The sequence below is a fragment of the Nomascus leucogenys genome, chromosome 9 (assembly GCF_006542625.1).
Source record: "Nomascus leucogenys isolate Asia chromosome 9, Asia_NLE_v1, whole genome shotgun sequence".
In the NCBI taxonomy this organism is placed as follows: Eukaryota; Metazoa; Chordata; class Mammalia; order Primates; family Hylobatidae; genus Nomascus; species Nomascus leucogenys.
This window is the reverse complement of record NC_044389.1, coordinates 40,947,396-40,963,389: the sequence shown is the minus strand read 5'-3', so window position 1 is coordinate 40,963,389 and position 15,994 is coordinate 40,947,396. Positions and strand designations below refer to the sequence as shown.

Genomic DNA, 15,994 nt, shown 5'->3' with positions numbered 1-15,994 from the left:
AGGTGATTTGGGAAGAGTGAATATGGCAATAATTGGAAAAACTGCTCTAATTTATTTTTCTAATCTTGACATATAAGATGAAAGATTCATGTAAAATCACTTATGTTTTATATGTTACTAATGTAGTTTTGTATTGACTAAAACTGAAAGAGAGTCAAATGCTTTCTTTCCATTTGCTGAGTTTCACGGGTGTTTAATCTGAACTCTTTTTAATGAGAGTGAAATGAAGAAAGCTGAAAAAGGCCAGTCCTAAGCCCAAGCATCAGTTAGTTACACAACAGGTTCAGGGAACGTGTTTGAAAAACAGAAGGCCAGTGCTTAGTCATCTGGCTTCTATCTGCCTTGTTCTCTGTAGAGACTTAGATAGTATACTTTATAAATTGCTGGAGAATGGAGATAAAACTTGATGATTTTAATGGAAATTGCTGTTGTTTCCCTAGAGTAATTCAGTTAAAGTTGCCCTATGTTGAACATCAGTGAAACAATTTCTCTTTCTTCATAGGTTCATTCTGTATAGAGAATTAAATAGGAAAAAAATTACATTTCAGATCTTTTTTGCAAGACCAAAATTTTCTGGCCAATATTTGAACATTGCAAAGAATTGTGTAAGTAAAGATTATTCATTTAGACAGTGTTCTCATTTCAACAATAGCTCATTTCTAGTATTTAATTACATGATGTTCCAAGTGATATCATATCACCCCAGTAGAATAGGGGAGCTTTCCCAATCACTGTTTTGAATATTTCATCTAATTAGAGAACAGAACTTTTATGTTGTAAGCATAATCTAATGTTGTAGGATATAATCTGTATTTTATGTTTTTGGATGAAGAAGATGGGAGAGTGATCAGAGAAGAAATGTTTGAATAAACATTTAACGTAAGTTCAAATGCTCATATGTGCTTTTTATTGATGTAAAACAGGTTACATCAAAAAACAATTTTATATTTTGTAATTTTACTGATCTCTAAGGGTTGTCTGAGTGAAACACAGACATTAAAAACTGATACCAGGATAGCAAAACTAGTGAAAAAATTAATATGACCAACTCTAGTAATTTACTTAAGAGCACTTAAGACCCAGAAATAGACCCACACAAATGCAAACATCCGATTTTTGACAAAGGTGTAAAAGAAATTCAAAGGAGAAAGGGTATTCTTTTCAACAAACGGTAGTAAAGCAATTAAATATCCATAGACAAAAATAATAAACCTTGATCCACATCGCACACTTTGCCTAAAACCAACTCAAAACAGATAACTCAAAACCATAATATTTTTAAAAGGTAACATAGGAGAAAACTCTGGAATCTAGGGCTCGGTCACATGTTCTTAGACATGATACCAAAAGCACCACCCATAAAAAGAAGAATCAATAATTTGGACTTCATCAAAATTAAAAACATTTGCTCTGAGAAAGACCCTTATAAGAAAATTAAAAGACAAGCTATGGAATGAGAGAAAAGAATTGTAAATTACATATCTGACAAAGACTTCTATTAGAATATATAAGAACCTCTCAAAACTCAGCAATAAAACTAACACAAAAATTAACAAACAAAAACCCCCAAAACAACCAAAAAAATTAGAAAATGGTCAAAGACATGAAGAAACATGTCACTGAAGAGGATATAAAGATGACAAATAAGCACATGAAGAAAATGTTCAACATCACTGGCTGTTAAAATACGAATGTAATCCAAAATACCATTTGGTATTGTCACTATTTTAATTCTTCCAAAAGGAAGGTAATGATAACTCATTTGGATTACATTTGTATTTCCAGATTTCACAGTCCTACCAGCAATGTATGACAGATCCAGTTCCTCTGCATCCATGTAATCCAAAATGGGATGTCACTACATACCTTTTGGAAGAACCAAAATAGTGACAATACCAAATGCTTGTAAGACTGTGAAATCTGGAAAATAGTTTGGCAGTTTCTTAAAAATACTAAACACATACTTACTACTAGACAAGCAAGCACTTGGACTCCTGAGAATTTATTCTGGGGGTAGAGTGGGAGGTAGGGAAATACGTCCACATAGAAACCCATACGTGGTTGTTGAAAGCAGCTTTGTAAGAAATGGCCAGAAACTGAAAACAACCAAAATGTCTTTCAACAAGTGAATGGTTAAACAAACTGTAATCCGTATATACCATTGAATACTACTTAGCAATAAAAAAGACTCAACTTGGATGTCTTGGACAGATCTCAAGGGCATCATGCTGAGAGAAAAAAAAAAAGCCAAGTTATTCATTTACACATCTACACAACTGATAAAATAACATAAAAGTATGCATACACATTGTATTGAATGTCAATTTCTTGGTTTTAATATTGTACTGCAATTATATAAGATGTAACTATTGAGGAAAACTAAGGGAGTACTACACTGGCACCAGTCCTCTTTGTACAATTTTTTGCAACTTCTTGTATCTACAGTTATTTCAAAATTAAAAGTTTAGGCCAGGTACGGTGGCTCACGCCTGTAATCCCAGCACTTTGGGAGGTCAAGGTGGGCAGATCACTTGAGGTCAGAAGTTCCAAACCAGCCTTGCCAACATGGTGAAACCCCATCTCTACTAAAAATACAAAACAATTAGCTGGTGTGGTGGTGCACGCCTGTAATTCCAGCTACTTGGGAAGTTGAGGCAAGAGAACTGCTTTAATCTGGGAGGTGGAGGTTGCGCTGAGCCGAGATTGTGCCACTGCATGCCACCCTGGGCGACAGAGCAAGACTCCATCTCAAAATAAATAAAGAAAAAGTTAAAAAAAATAGAAACATAGGAAGTGATAAACAGCCCTTCCTAACTGGGTTTTGTTGCATGTGGATGTGAGGTGTCGAACTGTAGCAGTTGATGTCCAAGATGGTGGTCAGCAGGAGGGTGATGGACAAGCCTCCACATAATAAGGGGGCCTGATACAGTTTAGATATTGGTCCCCACTCAAATCTCATGTTAAAATGTAATCCCTAATATTGTAGGTAGGGCCTGGTGGGTGGTGACTGGAATATGGAGGCAGAATCCTCATGAATGGTTTAGCACCATCCCTTTGGTGCTGTCCTCCAGATAGTGAGTGAGTTCTTGGAAGAGTGTTCTGAGATCTGATCGTTTAGAAGGATGTGGTGCTTCCCCTCACCCCTCCAGTTCTCACCATGTGATGTGCTTGCTCCCCTTTGCCTTTTGCCGTAATCAGAAGCTTTCTGAGACCTCCCAGAAGCAAATGCAGCTATGCTTCCGTAGAGCCTGTAGAACCATGAGCCAGTTAACCCTCTTTTCTATATAATTTACCCAGTCTCAGATATTTCTTTATAGCAATGCAAAAATGCGCTAATACAGGGCTTTCAGGATCAAAACCAACTTTCCCACAGAGTACTCATTCAAACCAGCAAAGATCACATTTAAAACAAAGACCTATCACCTGAACATTGATGAAAAGGGGAAGGTCTGTTTGCCAGTAATTAGTGCTGAAAACTAGAAGCTGGCAACCAAAACCAACTAAGTAATCCAGTCAGTCTTTCATAGCACTGATGAACTATCCCCAGCCCGAGCATCCCCTTTGGCCTGACCTACCTGAAGAACACTCTAAGGATCGTAAAAAATTCTGTAAGAATGCTGGAGAGTTTACAAAGCAATACCGTGAAAAGCGACTTGCAGACTAAAATCTGCTGCGATTGATTCCAGCAAATGTGAGCAGAGCCCTTGCCCCTGGGAGCAGTGCATTCAGACACCCAGAAAGCAAGGCTCTGTGGAAAAATTGACACATGCCATCCCCTGAGTTCCCTTGTGGCAGTTACTAGCTTTCCACAATTTTCTCAATCAAAAGTGATCTAGGTAACTTGTAAAGAAAAGATGAAACATTTAAGATGTTTTCATTCTGCTTTTTGTTTGTTTTTAAAAAATCACTGCTTTAACCTACTTCAACAGAACAATTTTCCTTTTCTTGTCCAAAGTTATCGAAAATCTTCAAGCTACAGTTAGCTCTTAAGATTAAAAAAGAAAAAAAAATATGTGGTTCCCCTTCTTCCTTCTGCCTTGCAACTCCCACTTCTTGCACTCAGTTTCTTTTTCATGCATTCACTTCCCCAGACCTAGGCCCTGCCTTCCCCACATAGAAGAGGAGAGGACCCAGGTGTTTCTGGTGGCTTTTCCTCTCACTTATTTGGACTGCTCTATGTAGGAGTTGGTTTAAAATTCTCCTGACTCCCAGTTTATAATATCATTTTAAAAATTTAAAAACAAGCAAAGAGCCACACCCCTCCCCTCCAGCCCTCTCCCTAAAAATCCGTGGAAAGGGAGAGCCAGCTGTCCTGTAAATATCCAACTAATGTTACTACAATATAGTCAATGACTTGGGCAAACCTCCATGTCAGGGTGCATGACTGAGCTCCGGCCGGACCTGGCCTGCATAGGGAAACCCTATAATAACAGGTCGGCCAGCCAGGAGGATGCTGTGCACACTGCATGTGGTCAATCTCTGGCCAGAAAGACTCCAGAGACAAAGGGTGGCACTCCTGCAGCCATTTAGATCTTCTGGTCCTTGCAAGCAACGCTAAAGCCAGAATGTCCATTTTGAAATTTCAAGCTCATCTGTCACCGAGTTCCATTGGAATGCGCCACGGGGCTCAATCTCCACTTTCTGGATGCGCGGCCCCACCACAGCCCTCTCCCAGCACAGTCTGATCCTGTGCGAGATTGGAATTGGAATCAGCAGGACTCGGCTATTTAGGGCACCAGTCTAGGATCTCCGGGGCCTCTGCTGGCTCCTTTGTCCTCGGAGCAGCCAGCTAGCCAAGGAACAAGACAGACATCCCTCTTCCTTTGGACTCACAGACTTTGCAGAGTCAAGCTCCCCTTGAAGCTCACTCAATAATATCCTTTAAAACGTGTCTCAAATTGTTTTGACTGTCTCTTTTATTTTTGGAAGAAATAAAAATTGATCTTAGAATTAAAAACAACACACACACACACGCACACACACACAATTACAGCAGTAAAGTGGCGTAAGGAGACTAACAGGAAAAAGCCAATACGCTGAATATGGTCTAATTGGAAACATGGAAGACGCTTGGCTTCTGGTGCCATCTTTGGATCACTGAGTTAACTAAACTTGGAATGACTTATATCTAGTAAATTACTAAATGATCTAATAATTGACTTCATTGTTTAAGCTTAGAAAAAAGCACTGAGTCTCCTCAAAACTATTAATATTAAATGCTATAAAATTTAAATAGAAAAATTATTTAAAAATTTATAATTCTGGCATACATGTACTGAATTGCATCATCTTTGGCAATTTTCAAATGAGATATCCTGGAATATCTCCCAAAGAAATCTAAATTCACCATAGTTTATTAAACTACTGAACTGACAGTATATGAAAAACACAGATGTTAACACACAAAATAAATGCAGAAACAAATTCAGATTTTAAAAAGTATAATGTGAGTTTGAGAAATGGCTTTGGTTCTTAGCAAAAGTTAGAAAGTTAGGGATTTTGTCAAGATTTGAAGAGGCTTTAAAATTTGGAAAAGAATATAAAGGTTTATAAATAATATTTTCTTAAAGTTCATGTGACATTCCAGAACAAGAGATAACTCTTTAAGATTAAGATATTTTAATTTTAGCTTTAAATACTTCTTGTTTTCTCCCTAATTTTGCCACCATGTAAAAATGTTAGTACAGTATTTTAGTTAGTACATGCTTTGAGTTTAATCTATGTTAAACTTTAAAAATTTTTTACATTATTTCTATGGGTTGAGTCATTAGTTTTTCTACAAATTGTCTTAAGATTACAAAATTATACAATTGTATTTAACTAAAAGAACTCATAACAATGAATAACTTCTAAAATGTTTAAGCCTATGAATTCTTGCAATGTAACTAATTATATATACTTAATTTGCTTGTTTAATTTTAATTTCTAGGACTTTATTTAACTTTAAACCCTGCAGCTAATCTTTTATTGAGGTAATAATTTAATCTTTGGGTACTTGGACAATTTCTAAGGAAAAAAGGCAAAACATTGGTCACTAATCATTGTTATATCTACCCTTTTCATTATTTGTATATATTATACTATGGTTGTAGAGTAAAAATATATGCAATTTTCTTTAAATGGTCAATAAAAGTCAAAAGTTATTAATCTGGTAGATTTGGACTTATGACAAATAATTTTTTTGGCTTTCTGAGTTCTTTTTATTTTTAATTTGGAAAACAAAATTTGGTTACTTTGGATAAAGATTGTACTATAATCAGAATGTGTCTTCCAAAATTCATGTGTTGAAAACTTAATCCCAATGCAACAGTACTGGAAGGTGGGGGCCTAATGAGAGATGTTTAGGTCATGAGTGCTTCATCCTCATGAATGTATTAATGCTGCTAAAAATGGGCTTCTGGCAGTGTGTTCACACTTCTGTTCTTCTGCCATATTTGGACACAGTTTGTCTGTTTTTGCTCTTCCACCTTCCACCATGGGAAGATAGATCAAGAAGGCCCTCACCCAACACCAGATGCTTGTGCCTTGATCTTAGACCTCCCAGCCTCCAGAAATGTGAGAAATAAATTTCTGTTCTTTATAAATTACTCAGTCTTAGGTATTGACAGACTAAGGCCAGATGGTAACATAAACCACAAGATAATACTTGGTTTAGGGGTTACAGAAAAATATAAATATGTATTGTACTAGTTTTGCTAGGGCAGTCATAAAGAAGTACCACAGACTGGGTGACTTAATCAACATAAATTAATTTTTCTCACATTTCTGGAGGCTAAAAGCTCAAGATCAAGGTATCCTCAGGGTTTTTTTTTTTTTTTTTTTTTGGGGGGGACTCGCTCCTTGACTTGTAGGTGGCCATCTTATTCCTTTGTCTTCTACTTACTCCTCTTCTGTGCTTGTATGTATTTTAATCTCCTCCTATAAGACCAATCACATTGGATTAGTGCCTATCGTTATGAACTTCTTTTAACTTAATTTCCTCTTTAAGAGACCTTTCTCCAAATACAGTCATATTCTAGCATATTGAGGTTTAGGACTTCAAAACATAAATTTTGGGGAGATATAATTCAGCCTATAATATATATATACACATATATATGATGATAAATGTGTGTATTAGTCTGTTCTCACACTGCTGTAAAGAACTACTTGAGACTGAGTAATTTATACAGAAAAGAGGTTTAATTGACTCACAGTTCTGTGTGGTGAGGGAGGCCTCAGGAAACTTATTCACACGGTGGAAGATAAAAGGGAAGCAAGGCATGTCTTACATGGCAGCAGGAGAGTGCAAGAGCAAGGGTGGAACAGTCAAACACTTTTAAACCATCAGATTTTGTGAGAACTCACTACTCTCATGAGAACAGCATGGGGGAAACTTCCCCCATGGTCTAGTCATCTCCTACTAGGTCCCTCCCTCAATATGTGGGGATTACAATTTGAGATGATATTTGGGTGGGGACACAGAGCTGAACCATATCATTCCACCCCTGACCCCTCCCAAACCTCATGTCCTTTGCATATTTCAAAACACAATCATGCCTTCCCAATAGTCCCCCAAAGTCTAAACTCATTCCAGCATTAACCTAAAAGTACAGGTCCAAAGTCTCATCTGAGACAAGTCCCTTCTGCCTACAGGCCTGTAAAATCAAAAGCAAGTTAGTTACTTACAAGATACAATAGGGGTACAGGCATTGGGTAAATGCTTCCATTCCAAATTGGATAAATTGGCCAAAACAAAGGGGTTACAGGCCACACACAAGTGTGAAACCCAACAAGGCCATCATTAAATCTTAAAGCTCTGAAATAATTTCCTTTGACTCCATGTCTCACATCTAGGGCATGCTGATGCAACGTGGGCTCCCAAGGTCTTGGGCAGCTCCACCCTTGTGGCTCTGCAGGGTACAGCCCTTGTGGCTGCTTTCATGAGCTGATATTGAGTGCCTGAAGTTTTCTAGGTGCACAGTGCAAGCTGTCAGTGTATCTACTATTCTGGGGTCTGGAGGATGGACCCTCTTCTCACAGCTTCACTAGGCAGTGCCCTAGTGGGGACTCTGTGTGGAGGTTCCAACGCTACATTTCCCCTCTGCATTTCCCTAGTAGAGGTTCTCCATGAGGGCTCCACTCCTGCAGCAAACTTCTTTCTGGACATTCAGGTATTTCTCTAATCCTCTGAAATCTAGGCAGAGGCTCCCAAAGCTCAACGCTTCTCTTTTTCACCCTTGCAGGCCCAACACCACATGGAAGCTGCCAAGGCTTGGGGCTTGCACTCTCTAAAGCCATGAATGGAGCTGTACCTTGGCCCCTTTTAGACATGGCTGAAGCTGGAGTGGCTGGGATGCAGGGCGCCATGTCCTAAGGCTGTACAGAGCAGTGGGGCCTTAATCTGGCCCACAAAATCATTTTTCCCTCCTATGCCTCTGGACCTGAGATGGGAAGGGCTGCTGTAAATATTTCTGAACTGCCCAGGAGACATTTTCTCCAGCCTCTCCAAGGCTATTAACTTTCAGCTCCTTGTTAGTTATGCAAATTTCTGCAGCCAGCTTGAATATATCTTCAGAAAATAGGTTTTTATTTTCTACCGCATGGTCAGGCTGTAAATTTTCCAAACATTTATGCTCTGCTTCCCTTTAAACATAAGTTCCAATTTCAGACTATCTCTTTGTGAATGCATATAACTGTAGGCTGTCAAGAAAAAACAGATCACCTCTTGAATGCTTTGCTGCTTAGAAATTTCTTCTGCAAGATACCCTAAATCATCTCTCTCAAGTTCAAAGTGCTACATATCTCTAGGGCAGGGGTAAAAGACTGCCAGTCTCTTTTCTAAGGCATAGCAAGAGTGACCTTTACTCCAGTTCCCAATAAGTTTCTCATCTCCATTTGAGAACCCCTCAGCCTGGACTTCATTGTCCATATTACTATCAGCATTTTGGTCAAAACCATTCAGAAAGACTTTAGGAAGTTCCAAACTTCCCCACATCTTACTGTCTTCTTCTGAGCCCTTCAAACTCTTCCAACTTGTGCCCGTCAAAGTTGTTTTCACATTTTCAGATATCTTTATGGAAGTGCCCCAAACTTCTGGTACCAATTTTCTGTATTAGTCCATTCTCACACTGCTATAGAGAAATCCTGAGACTGGGCAATTTAAAAAGAAAAGAGTTTTAATTGACTCACAGATTCACATCACTGGGGAGGCCTCGGGATACTAATAATCATGGCAGAAGCTGAAAAGAAAGCAAGGCACGTCTCACATAGTGGCAGGAGAGAGACAGTGAGGGGGGAACTGCAAAACACTTTTAAACCATTGGATTTTGTGAGAACTCACGTAATTTGATGAGAACAGCATGGAAATTACCACCCCCATGATCCAGTCGCCTCCCACCAGGTCCCTCCTTCAATATGTGGGGATTACAATTCAAGATGAGACTTGGGTGGGGCACAGCCAAACCATATCAATATGGTTTGGTTAATACCCCAATATCTCATCCTATGGACTTTTAGATTGGCAAAAGGATCTGTTGTCTTGGTCTAATTTGAGCACTCTTGGCTCCTGGTCTAGAAGAAAACTAAAAACTATTTTCTTATTACTTGCTATGTTGCAATCCTCAAATATATGATTTCCAGAATCTTAAATGCTGTTACAAAGCCACTGTCCCCCAAATAATAATTCACCAAAATAATAAAAACTAAACTTTATAAATGTTGAATTTGTCACAAGAAAAAAACTTATTATGTGATCATGACTCCACAAAGAGTGATCCAGATTTGGATTGATCAGATCCCCAGATTATATTGATTTATTGTCTAGCACAGGCATAAGAACAAGAAAATACAGAGAGCTGTGTCCTCTTTCAATAATGTGATACCATATTTGTTTTGTCCCAGGAAACTCTTCACCAGGAAGGTAGGAGTATAAACCAAAAAATAACCACTGTTTACTTCAGGAAATTGCTGTGACCCAATTTATCTGGGCAAACAGTTTGCTCCTTTGGACAAACAGCTCTCTTGTCTGGAAAATAGAATGCTCACTGGTGCAAACAGCTAACATAATATATGAGATTTTACTAATCCAAACCCTCCCTTCATAATGCTCACCATTCTGAACAATGATTTAGACTGAGTATTCTTACTTTATCTCCCTTTTTTGAGATAGTGAGGACTCTGTCAAAGTTGTGTTTTTTCTTATAGTAGAAAATCTGATCAACTTACTATTGTTTGATTAAAAGACTTTTAAAATAAACTTCTTGGGGACATAACAGTTGATATATTTTACACTAAATTGTAAGTAACATGTTAAAGTTATTCAGAATAATTGGTTTGCTCTATTTACATATAATTTCGAGAATTTTAGTCTTATTTCCTCAGTGTTAAATTTTATCTTTCACATAAATTCAAACTAAGTTAAAAACACATAGAATAACCTAGTATCAATGATAATAATGTTATAATAATAAATAACATAATTATAGAGGCTAAAAATAGATTAGTGGTTACCAGAGGTTAGGAATTAGGGGAGGGTGTGGGTGTAGCTACTAAGAAGTTACATAAGGGAGCCTCTGGTAATGGTACAGTAATGTATCATGATTGTGATGGTGATTACAGAAAGCAACACGTGATAGCATTGTATAGAACTGCACATACACACATACACACATGCACACATGTATACATTCTAAGTACGACTGGTGACATCTGAATAAACTCTATGAATTATACCAATATTGATTTCCTGGTTTTGACATTGTACCGTAGCTATGGATAATACTGACATCGAAGGAGGTTGGATGAAGGGTGCACTGGACTGCCCCGCACATTTCTTTGCAAGTTCTTGTGAATCCATAATTATTTTTTAAAAGTTTAAAAAAAGCCCAAGAAAATCGCTGAATTTAAACTTTGGTGTTTTAACACATAATCATTCAATTATTTTATTGATTCACCTAAAAATTGTATTCCATGCTGAAATTTGATACTGTAGTGAAGCAGTGGCAGACACTGTGCCTAATACCATTTACTTTTCCCCTTTTACTTCCTGCCAAAGGTCACTTCTCATTACAAAGGCTGAAAATGTCAGATTCCCATTTGTCAGGCTCTCTTGCAGTAAAGCTAGGTCATAGTGCTGGCCAAAAAGATGAAAGAAAAACTGTGTATGTGTGTTTGTGTGTGTATATATGTGTGTGTCTGAAAGAGAAAGTGAGAAATCTGTTGTGTATGAGGGCATCTGACGTCTTCCTTGTTAAAAAGATAGTGCTGTGATGACAGAACCTTAACTTTCTTTTTCCTTTGAATGTTACTGTGCAAGGATGTGATAGAAAGAGATGCAACATTAATCTTAAAATCATGAAGCCACAGACTGAAAATAAGCAGCCAGCCTGTTTAGAATAATGAGTGGAAAGGCATTGGCATTTTAGTGACATTGAGACACTGAATCCACCTTGAAAGTATCTACCTTTAGACTTCTTGTTATTTGCAATAAATATTTATTTCATTATTAAATTAATTGTCAATAAGTTATTTCATTATTTGCAGCCAACAGCATCTGTAATTCAAATATTTGACATGTTAATGATTTTTTGAGTAATAAGTTATTTGCTGGAACAATCTATTTTATATGAAATAATATCCCCTCAAGAAACAGTATCATATGCCTTCATAGAGACATTTAAAGAGCACTTTAAAAAAACAATTTGTCATAGTCATTTAAAAGCTGAGATTTTAACAATTAGCCAAATTCCAAACATCACACGTTAAAATAGATTATCAAAGAAAAATCATTTTTTCAGGTACTTGTGCGCACATTTAGGCTTCAATTAAAATTTAGTGATGGTGAGAAAGAATGAAAGATAATGCCACTTTTTGTTGAATACACTTTTTGTTGAATACACTTTTTCTTAAGAAAACTTCAAAATAGATATAAAATTTTAAATAAAAAATGCTGTTATATTTCCTTTTAAGACACTGAAATGAGCATAAATATCTAACTTCCTAAGTCTTCTATGCAAATAATCAATAAAATGCAACAAGAAATAACCTACAAGAATACTGAAAATTAAATAATGAATTTATTCATATGTTGAGCACAACATAAACTACTTTCACAAATTGCAATTATGAAATAATAAACATTATTTTATTAAGTAATGTACTCCACTATGAAACTGTATTAAAAAGCATTGAAATATTACCACATTTGTTTCAGTCCTCTGTGAACATTTTTCTTTTTCTATTTTCCTCTTTTATATATTTGAGCAAATTTAGAGCTCCAACCTTCATGAACGGTAAACAAAATGGGTTTTTGTTTATTATTGTGCTTTTCAAATTGAGGAAACTGTTTTAAAATATTTTTGAAAACGATGGCAGCAATCGCATTCAGTTATCATTCCATAGCTTCATTTAGGGCAAATTTAATGGGCAGGCCTGTCTTTAGTCATCATTTGCAGCATTACACACTGAGCTATATTCAATAATTGTCATTAATTTATATAACAATATTTGCACAAAATTTCATTAGAAAATGTGTATACTTTGCATTTTTTTGCAATAATGTGAAATTTAAATGTGTAAATGATGTAAGTGGAACTGACTTGAAAACTTTTGCTAATATTTACAATTTATATTTTTTCATCTTTTTCTTTAAAGAGGAAAAATTTTAACTTTATGTAATTTTTAAGGGTACTTCAAGCTTAATAAAGGGACATCAGATAAGAGGGGCTCAGAATAGCCTATATCTTGACTTTTAAAAGACAAAGTATTTTGAAACATAAATTATCTTTTTTATTTGACTTATAAAGGCATAAAAAGATAGGACTGTTACTGACTTTTTTGGTGACAATTTAGCTTAGAGACCTTGACTTCTACTCTGTCATATAGTTCTAGAAAGCAAAGTTTGCAAACTACAGGGATCTTAAAGGAAAAAAAATATTTCTATTTGAAAATCTTTAGATTCATTTTTCTGCAGTCAGGTGAAATGGAAGTTTAAAGTTGAGACATATTTCAGTTATAAATATAATTTTAAAATAATACTTTTGCATACCTCATTTTGTTATATGAAAATATACTTGCTAAAAACTAAAATATCAAAAGCTAATTATTGAGAGAAACAATACATATAATGTAATATTAGTAACAAAATTCCAGGAAATATACATGGAAACTGAGAAGAGGCTATCAAGGTCTTTATAATTCCCAGGAATTCGGTATACTCTTTCATCTTGCTATTGATGATTTGAGAACTTTAAATCTAAATATCAATTTAATAAGAACATAAATTCCTGTAAAAGAAAAAATAACGCTGGGCGCGGTGGCTTACGCCTGTAATCCCAGCACTTTGGGAGGCCGAGGCAGGTGGATCACAAGGTCAGGAGATCGAGACCATCCTGGCTAACACAGTGAAACCCTGTTTCTACTAAAAAATACAAAAAATTAGCCGGGTGAGGTGGCGGGCGCCTGTAGTCCCAGCTACTCGGGAGGCTGAGGCAGGAGAATGGTGTGAACCCCAGGAGGCGGAGCCTGCAGTGAGCCGAGATCGCGCCACTGCACTCCAGCCTGGGCGACAGCAAGACTCTGTCTCAAAAAAAAAAAAAAAAAAAAAAGAAAAAATAACATGCATAAATTTACAAGAATGAAAAAGTTCAAGAAAACATTGCACACAGAGAAAAATATATGGCAATGAACAAATAGCCAGGAAGCCCCAAATACAGCATGCACAATATAATATAAAAGAAGAAATGTATCAGCTTTGACAATTCACATAAATAGTTAAATTTGTTTATGCAACAAATAGCTTCTCAAAATGGGTTCTAAATCAAGTCCATTCATATGATGTATGCAGAGCTACATTTAAAATGACATGGGGGAACTAGGGAGGAGTGGAGCAAGATGACCAAATAGTAGCCTGTACTGATCGTTCTCCCCCACAGGAACATCAAATGTAACAACTCTCCACGCACACAAAAAGTACCCGCATAAGAATAAAAAATGAGGTGAGTAATCACAGTACCTGGCTTTAACTTCATATAGCTGAATGAAGCACTGAAAAGGGTAGAAAAGAAACTCTTGAATCTCTGATGCCACCCCTTCTCTCATCCTCTGACTGCAGTCACATGGTGTAAAGAGAAAATTTGCACTTTGGGGAGGGACAGCACAAGTGGTTGTGAGACTTTGCATTGAACTCAGTTCTGCCTTGTCACAGTGGAAAGCAAAACCGGGATGAACTCAGCTGATGCCTGCTCACAGAGGAAGCATTTAGACTGGCCCCAGCCAGAGGTGAATTCCCCATCCTAGTGGTTGGAACATGAGTTCTGGCAAGCCTTGCCTCATGGGCTGAAGTGCTCTGGGGTTCTAAGTCAACTTGAAAGGTACTCTAGGCCACAAGGATGGCAATTCTTCAGCAAGTCCTAGTGCTGTTTTAGGCTTGGAGCCAGTAGACTAGCAGGGCACATGGTCTAGTGAGACACCAGCTGGGGTGGCTAAGGGTGTGCTTGCACCACCCATCCCCAAACCCTAGGCAGCACTGCTCACAGGAACAAAAGTGCCTCTATCCTTCTGCTTGAGGAGATGAAAAGGAAGAATATAGAGGACTTTGTCTTGCATCCTGGATATCAGCTCAGCCACAGTAGGATAGGGCACCGGTTAGAGTTGGGGGGGCCCCATTCCAAGCCCTATCTTCTGGAAAGCATTTCTAGACACACCCTGGGACAGAAGGGGACTCACTGCCTTGAAGTGACGGACCTAGTCCTGGCAGGATTTATCACCTGCTGACTAAAGAGCCCTTGGGCCCTGAAGAACAAGCAGCAATACCCAGGTAGTACACCATGAGCCATAGGTAAGTCTGAGATGTGCTGGCTTCAAATGAGACCCAGCACACTCCCAGCTGTGGTGGCTACAGTGAGAGACTCCTTCAGCTTGAGAAAAGCAGAGGGTAAAGTAAAGGGATCTTCGTCTTGCATCTTAGATACCAGCTTGGACACACTGGGGTAGAGTACCAAGCAGGCTCTTGGGGTCCCTGATTCTAGCCTTGTTTCTTATACAGCACTTCTGGATCTTCTCTGGGTAAGAGGGGAACTCACTGCCAGGAAGGGTGATTCCCAAACCTGGCAGCATTCACCACAAGCTGATTAAAGTGCCCTTGGCCCTTAAATGAGCATCAGCAGTAGCATGGCAGTACTCCTTATGGGCCTGTGGTGCTGGCGGTGGCCATAAGAAGAGACTTGTCTACCCCTGGAAAGGTGAGGGTAGATGAGAAGAACTTTATCTTGTACTTTGATTGCCAAATGAGCTGCAGAAAGATAGAGCACCAGGTAGATTTCCAAGGTATTTGATTCCAGTCTATGGCTCCTTGACAGCTCTGAACCCAGCTGGGGCCTGGGGGAACTTGCTGACCTGATGGAAAAAACACAAGCTTAGCTAGCTTCACCACCTGCTGGTTACAGAGCCCTAGGACCTTGAGTGAACATCGGTGGTAGACAAGTAGTGGTTCCAGCAGGCCTTTGGTGAGACCTAGTGCTGTGCTGGCTTTAGATCTAACACAGCAGAGTCCCAGTGCTGGTGGCCACAGGGGGGCTTGTGTCACCCCACCTCTGGCTCCAAGCAGGTCAAGAGACAGAGGAGAGAGAGAGAGAGAGAGAGAGAGAGAGAGAGAGAGAGACTTTGTTTGTTTTTGAGAAAGTAAGGGAAGAAAACAAATTTCTGCTTGGAAATCTAGAGAAGTCTTCCAGATCTTATCCAAGACCACCAAGGAAGTACCTGGGCCAGTGTGCAAGAACCACAACATTACTAGGCTTAGGGTGTCACCTAATTCAGATATGGTTTAAATCATAACACCCAAGTCACTTCAAATTCCTGGAAAGCCTTCACAAGGAGGACAGGTACAAACAAAGCCCAGACTGAAAAGACTATAATAAATACCTAACTCTTCTGTGGGTGCCCAGAAACTGATGAACACCCACAAGCATCAAGACCATCCAGGAAAATAAGACCTCACCAGGTGAACTGAATAAGG

At 38.1% G+C, this 15,994-nt stretch overlaps 1 pseudogene; it reads left to right on the top strand.

The window, feature by feature from the left end:
* Positions 1 to 2,870: 2,870 nt before the first annotated feature.
* LOC100597660 lies at positions 2,871 to 3,664 on the top strand (annotated as a pseudogene).
* The last annotated feature ends 12,330 nt before the right edge of the window (positions 3,665 to 15,994 follow it).